The sequence below is a fragment of the Arachis stenosperma genome, chromosome 3 (genome assembly GCF_014773155.1).
Source record: "Arachis stenosperma cultivar V10309 chromosome 3, arast.V10309.gnm1.PFL2, whole genome shotgun sequence".
NCBI classification, from domain to species: domain Eukaryota; kingdom Viridiplantae; phylum Streptophyta; class Magnoliopsida; order Fabales; family Fabaceae; genus Arachis; species Arachis stenosperma.
In genome coordinates this window covers 134,288,114-134,296,024 of record NC_080379.1, presented here as the reverse complement: position 1 = coordinate 134,296,024, position 7,911 = coordinate 134,288,114, and the positions used below count along the sequence as shown (strand labels likewise).

Here is a 7,911-nt window from a genome sequence, read left to right as displayed (position 1 = left end):
AAGCGTTCTCAGTGGTCGCACCACCATCTATCTGACTGCCTTCACGCAGCAGATCATCACACAAATATCTCAGGAGTTGCCATAACGCAACAAATGAATGAACACATCTCTTGGGTTGCCTCAAGCAACAAATGACCTTTCAACAGGTCCTCTTCTTTTTATTCTCTTTTATAATCATAAATACGCAAGCGGGACAAAACCCACGTCCTTGCCAACAATTTCATAAACTAAATACCTTTCCTCAAAAGAATCAGTGTAATTATCATCATAAGTTATCATTCTCGTTATTCATCTCTAATTACATATTCATATACAATACCTCTCTCTTTCTTTGTTCAATCATCATGTACAAACTTTATAGCTTTTACTTTTACAACATCTTAACTCAAACCATTTCTCTTTATCAAATTACTCTTTTCTCTTAATCTCTTTTCTCTATTCTGGTTACTCTGTTCTCTGTATCTCTTTACTCTGCTCTGGTTACTCTTTTCTCTGCTTAATGTATGTATTTAAAGCTTATGTAAATCTCGGTATGAATAGTTCGCCTGTCCCAAGTATAGGTTCATTAAGTCTATACTGAAACAGTTTAACTTTTCATACAATACCTAACCCTAGTCGCAACTCAAGGACTAACTATGTTGCCCTAGTTCGTTCACTAATTTCTGTCTGTTTTTCTATTATTAAAACCTTACAGACTTTTCTTTAATTTTATCTTTTCTTCAACTTTTTATCTTTCTTTTATCTTTGCCTCACTAATATGTTCTTACCACTCCCTAAGTGTTTTATGAAAGTAATTATGAGATTCTGCACTTAAAGTTGTCTTTCTAAAGCTTTTACAGAAAACTGCCTTTTTCACATTATTTTATTATTTTTATTAAAATATTATTTTTAATTAAATATTATTATTTAATATTTTATTATTATTTATTATTTTATTATTAAATTTTCGAAAATTAACTTACCTTTACCTTTTAACCTTTAAAATTAACTTTTTACCCCGGTAACTTTTAATATTTCTACTTTAACCACCCTAACTTTCAAAAATTACCAAATAACCCCCCAAACACCAAATTAATTACTTCCTTGCCCTTTTATGAATCAAAAAGGTGTTCTTCATTGTTCTTCACCACACTCAAAGTGTTCTTCGTGTTCTTCGTTAATTCTTCAGATTCTTTCTCTGTTTTTACCCGTTTTTCAGTCTTTTCAGCAACCGATTTTTACCAAAATTCAAAATAAATTCCCAGCCACTAAAACCCCATCTTTTCTACATGATTTTAACACAAATTGAACCCCAATTTAAGGCCTAGGGTTTCATTTTCCAGCAGCCCTCAAGAACAACATTCATAGCTTAAATATCATCAAATTTCATCAAATTTTCAACAAACTTTCAACAAGAATCACTCATATAAACAATCAATTTCAAGCACAGCCAAACCATATCATAATTAAACAACTCAAACACAATCAATCAAGATTAAATTCATCAAACCCTACCTGGTTTTGCTGCTCCTAATTCAGTTAGGCTTTCTGGTGGTCCTTTAGCACTTTTTCCTCCTAAATCACATCAAGAACAACTTTAAATCCAAAAACCCTCAACTAACCAAATCTCACTCAGCATGTTAGGAAGTGATTTCTAACCTTAGACTTTCTGGAAAGTCACGTTTCTTGGCCCTCAAGTCAAGTTAAGCATGATTCCTAAGGAAAAACATCAAGAAAACACATGTTTTGCATGGTTTTCCTTGAAAACCGAATTGAAGAGGGAGGGAGACAGCCATCTCACCTTATTTACAGCCTTGATAAGTTGCATGGTTATGTAGAGGAAGAAGAGAGGATCATTATGGTGAAATCGGAGTTTTGATTTGAGTTTTAGTTCAGCAGAAATCAAACTTTGAAGATTAAAGGGTCATGAAAGTTTCTCTCTTTTCTCTCTTCACATTTTCGGCCAAAGGGAGTAAATGACCAGCCTTGGAGTGTCTTGGGGGTGTAAGGAGAGTTTTGATTGGTTGGCTTGAAGGTGGATTAAAATAATATTAAAATATCTCTGGTGTACAACTACTAAAACTAGGTGTATCGAAACACTCGTAAAAACATCTCTAAAAATTATTTTCTGAGCTACTAGCATAAATGACACTAGTAACATATTTATTATGATAATAGAACATGTATAATGAGGCCTTAGCATTGCTAAAGTCATCAGAGAGTGCTGGTGCTAAGCTGCACCAGTAAACCGTAAACCCGGTTAAACCGATTTTCTTTTTTTAACAAAAACAAACCAGGTAACCTTATAATATCATTCAAGAATTTTCTAATACTAATATAATGATAATATTATACTATTATCTCTCTCCTCTCATGAATCGAGTCCGGTTCATCAAACAGACTATTTACGAAAATCAGAATCAAAACTGCCAACCGATACGGTTCAAAAACTAGGTTCTTCGCGATTGCATTATCGAGATTGCCTCAGAGGAGGTTCTAGCTTAAGGATGACATAATTATAATGAGGATTGAGATGCTTGATGATATAACAGAGGTGTTCCCTTTACTGATCTTCCGGAGAAATTCGTACTTTCAGAAAAGATCTCGCGTACTCAAAAATCAGGGTTGTTACATTGTCTCCCTCTATGACAATCCCAGCTGAATAGCAAAGGAAACATATGAGATGAGGAACGGCTAATCTTGCCAAAGGTGAGGACTTGTTAGCCACCTTGTAGAGTTTTAGAGGTGTGATTTTATGAACTTCTACTTCCTCTCCAATCATGATACTATGGATCATGATGGCCCGGCCCACAGTTACCTCAGATCGGTTGCTAGTGGGAATGATAGAGCATTGGATGAACTCCAACCATCCTCTAGCCACAGGCTTAAGATCCGGTCTTCTCAATTGAACCGGGTTGCCTCTTGAGTCTCTTTTCCATTGAGCTCCTTCTACACATATGTCCATGAAGACTTGGTCCAACGTTTGATCAAAGTTGACCCTTCTAGTGTAGGGGCGTGCGTTTTCTTCAATCATTGGCAAGTTGAACGCTAGCCTCACGTTTTCCGGACTGAAATCTAAGTATTTCCCCCAAACCATTGTAAGCCAATTCTTTGGGTTTGGGTTCATACTTAGATCATGGTTTCTTGTGATCCATGCATTTGCATAGAACTCTTGAACCATTAAGATTCTGACTTGTTGAATGGGGTTGGCAAGAACTTCCCAACCCCTTCTTCGGATCTCTTGTCGGATCTCCGGATATTCGCCCTTTTTGAGCCTAAAAGGGACCTCATAGATCACCTTCTTCTTGGCCACAACTTCATAGAAGTGGTCTTGATGGATCTCTGAGATAAATCTCTCCATCTCCCATGACTCAGAGGTGGAGGCAGTTGCCTTCCCTTTCCTCTTTCTAGAGGTTTTTCTGGCCTTAGGTGCCATAAATAGTTATGGAAAAACAAAAAGCAATGCTTTTACCACACCAAACTTAAAATATTTGCTCGTCCTCGAGCAAAAAAAGAAGGAAAAAAGAAGGTGTTTGTGATGTGTGAAAATGAAGGGGTTTGTATAGGGGAAGAAGGTGTATAGGGTTCGGCCAATAAGGGAAGAAGGTGTTTGTGATGTGTGAAAATGAAGGGGTGAAAGGGGTATTTATAGGGAGAGTGGCCGAATGGTTTGGGTGGGTTTGGGCGGGAGATGGTTTTAAAATTTGAAGGTGGGTGGGGTTTTTAAGAAAGAGTTAAGGAAGTGATTGGTGAAAGGTATTTGGGGAAGAGATATGGAGGTGGTTGGTGAAGGGTATTTGGGGAAGAGTGTTGTAGAAAGGTGTGAAGAGGAGAGAGAGTGAGTTGAGGTTGGTGGGGATCCTGTGGGGTCCACAGATCCTGAGGGGTCAAGAAATTCTTCATCTCTGCTCCAATTGGGCGTTCACAACGCCTTAGAGTGCAATTCTGGCGTTTAAACGCCAGTTTGCTGCCCTGTTTTAGCGTTTAAACGCCATCTTTCCTTCTTGTTATGGCATCTAAATGCCAGTTTGTTGCCCTGTTCTGGCATTTAAATGCAAGTCTGGTGCCATATTCTAGCGTTTAAACCCCCAGAAAGGTGCCAGATTGGGCGTTTAAATGCCCATTTTGCTACCCTTACTGGCGTTTAAACGCCAGTAAGTCCTCCCTCCAGGGTGTGCTGTTTTCAATGCTGTTTTTGATTTTTTCTTTATTTTTATAATTGTATTTGTGACTTCACATGATCATCAACCTAAAAGAAAATAAAATAACATAGATAAAATTAAAATAAAATTCGGTTGCCTCCCAATAAGCGCTTCTTTAATGTCAATAGCTTGACAGTGAGCTCTCATAGAGCCTCACAGATGATCAGAGTATAATTGAGATCTCTCAACACCAAACTTAGTGTTTGGCTGTGGCCTCCCATCACCAAACTTAGAGTTTGAATGTGGGGTCTCTGTTTGACTCTGTATTGGGAGAAGCTCTTCATGCTTACTCTCCATGGTTACAGATGGAGAACCTTGAGTCTTTATTACAAGGCATTCTTGTTGTGGCTAGGAAGGGTCTTCCAAGGATGATGGATTTATCCTCATCCTTCTTAGTGTCTAGGATTATGAAATCAGCAGGGAAGTAAAGGCCTTCACCCTTCACTAGCACATCTTCTACTAGTCCATAAGCATTTTTCATAGATTTATCTGCCATCTCCAATGAGAATTTGGCAGCCTGTACCTCATAGATTCCCAGTCTCTCCATTACAGAGAGGGGCATCATGTTTATTCATGACCCCTAGGTTACACAGAGCTTTTTCAAAAGTCATGGTGCCTATGGTACATGGTATTAAGAATTTACCAGGATCCTGTTTCTTTTGAGATAAGTTTTGCTGAACCAATGTATTCAGTTCATTGGTGAGCATGGGGGGCTCTTCCTCCCAAGTCTCATTACCAAACAGCTTGGCATTCAGCTTCATGGTTGCTCCTAAATATTGGGCAACTTGCCCTTCAACAATGTCTTCATCCTCTTCAGAAGATGAATAGTTATCAGAGCTCATGAATGGTAAAAGAAGGACCAAGGGAATCTCTATGGTCTCTGTATGAGCCTCAGATTCCTTTGATTTCCCATTAGGGGATTCCGTACTGACCATTGGATGTCCCCTGAGGTCGTCCTCATTGGGATTCACGTCCTCCTCCTCCTCTAAGGTTTCGGCCATGTTGATTATATCAATGGCCTTGCACTCTCCTTTGGGATTCTCTTCTGTATTGCTTGGGAGAGTGCTAGGAGGAGTTTCAGTAACTCTTTTACTCAGCTGGCCCACTTGTGCCTCCAAATTTCTAATGGAGAATCTTGTTTCAGTCATGAAACTAAGAGTGGCGTTAGATAGATCAGAGACTATGTTTGCTAAGCTAGAAGGATTCTGCTCAGAATGCTTTGTCTGTTGCTGAGATGATGATAGGAAAGGTTTGCTATTGCTAAACCTATTTCTTCCACCATTGTTATTATTGAAGCCTTGCTTCTGTTGATCCTTCAATGAAAAATTTGGATGATTTTTCCATGAATGATTATAGGTGTTGCCAAAGGCTTCACCCATGTAATTCACCTCTGCCATTGCAGGATTTTCAGGATCATAAGCTTCTTTTTCAGAAGATGCTTCTTTAGTACTGTTGGATGTATTTTGCAATCCATTCAGACTTTGAGAGTTCATATTGACTTGTTGGGTCAATATTTTGTTTTGAGGCAGTATGGCATTCAGAGCATCAATTTTAAGAACTCCTCTCTTTTGAGGCATCCCATTACTCACAGGATTCTTCTCAGAGGTATACATGAATTGGTTATTTGCAACAATTTCAATAAGTTCCTGAGCTTCTGTAGGCATTTTCTCTAGGTGAATGGATCCACCTACAGAATGGTCCAGTGACATCTTGAAAAATTCAGACAGACCATCATAGAATATATCTAATGTGGTCCATTTTGAAAGCATGTCAGAAGGACACTTTTTGGTTAGCTGCTTGTATCTTTCCCAAGCTTCATAGAGGGACTCACCATCTTTTTGTCTAAAGGTCTGAACATCTACTCTAAGCTTGCTTAGCTTTTGAGGAGGAAAGAACTTGGCTAAGAAAGCCGTGACCAGCTTATCCCAAGAGTCCAGGCTATCTCTAGGTTGTGAGTCCAACCATGTTCTAGCTTTGTCTCTTACAGCAAGAGGGAAAATATAGAATCCTCTATGTCACAGTATAGAGATTCTTTGAGGTGTCAGAGGAAAACAAGAATGGAAGGATGAGGTAGGTAAGGAAGAATTTGAACATACCAAGAGAGATGGAGTTCGAATTGACAATGGAGGAGGAACGTTAGTGGTTAAATAGAAAACGATAAGAAAGGTGGGAGAAATTTTCAAAAATTAAAAGAATAAAATTTAAAATGAATTTTTGAAAAATTGGTTGTGGTTTTGAAAAAGATAAGAAATAGTAAAACAAACAAAAAATCAATTAGTTAGTTGAAAAAGATTTGAAAATCAATTTTTGAAAAGATAGGAAGTTTAGAAAAGATTTTTGAAATCAAATTTTTTTGAAAAAAAAAAGATATGATTTAAAAAAGATATGATTAAAAAGATATGATTGAAATTTATTTTGAAAATGGATTTGAAAAAGAAATTTTAAAAAGATTTGATTTTTGAAAAAGATATATTTGAAAAGATATGATTTTGAAAAAGATATGATTGAAAATATTTGATTTGAAAAGGATTTGATTTTTTTTAAAAAAAAAAAATATGAAGATTTGAAAAAGATTTGATTTGAAAACAAAATTTCTCTCCTTGTGTCATCCTAGCGTTAAACGCCCAGGAGCTGCATGTTTTGGGTGTTTGGTGGGCGAAATCGTGATTCATTCTTTTCACTTCAACAATCCAAGGTAATGGCTCCAAAGACTTGGTGCACAGAACCATGGTCCAAAATTAACTTCACAGTCTCGCTCAACTAACCAGCAAGTGCACTGAGTCGTCCAAGTAATACCTTACGTGAGTAAGGGTCGATCCCACGGAGATTGTTGGTATGAAGCAAGCTATGGTCACCTTGTAAATCCCAATCAGGTTAAATAACTAAATTAAGAGATTATAGGATTAAATTAAATAAACTGAAAATAAAGATAAAGTTACTCAGGTAATCCAATGGTGGGAATTTCAGATAGGCGTATGGAGATGCTGTGTTCCTTCTGAATCTCTGCTTTCCTGCTGCTTTCATCCAATTCTTCTTACTCCTTTCCATGGCAAGATGTATGTAGGGCATCACCATCATCAATGGCTACTTTTAATCCTCTCGGGAAAATGGTCCTATGCGCTGTCACTGCACGGCTAATCGTCTGGAGGCATCACCCTTGGTTGATAGCTACATCCCATCCTCTCAGTGAAAATAGTCCAAATGCTCTGTCACAGCACGGCTAATCATCTGTCGGTTCTCAATCAGGTTGGAGTAGAATCCATTGATTCTTTTGCGTTTGTCACTAACGCCCAGCCTTCAGGAGTTTGAAGCTCGTCACAGTCATTCAATCCCAGAATCCTACTCGGAATACCATAGACAAGGTTTAGACTTTCCGGATTCTCAAGAATGCTGCCATCAATTCTAGCTTATACCACGAAGATTCTGTTGGGGAATCTAAGAGATATGCGCCCGACCTAAGGTAGAACGGAAGTGGTTGTCAGTCACGCGCGTTCATAAGTGAGAATGATGATGAGTGTCACAGATCATCACATTCATCAAGGTGAAGTGCAACGTATATCTTGGATTAAGAATAAAATTGATTTGGATAGAAAATAATAGTAATTGCATTGAAACTTGAGGTACAGCAGAGCTCCACACCCTTAATCTATGGTGTGTAGAAACTCCACCGTTGAAAATACATAAGTGAGAGGTCCAGGCATGGCCGAATGGCCAGCCCCCATAACATGGT

At 38.0% G+C, this 7,911-nt stretch overlaps 1 non-coding gene across 1 annotated transcript; it reads left to right on the top strand.

Moving 5' to 3' along the window:
- The first annotated feature begins 5,944 nt into the window (after positions 1-5,944).
- Positions 5,945-6,052, top strand: LOC130971402 (small nucleolar RNA R71). The gene has a single exon (XR_009082623.1). It is a non-coding gene; the product is annotated as a small nucleolar RNA R71 (small nucleolar RNA).
- Positions 6,053-7,911: the final 1,859 nt, after the last annotated feature.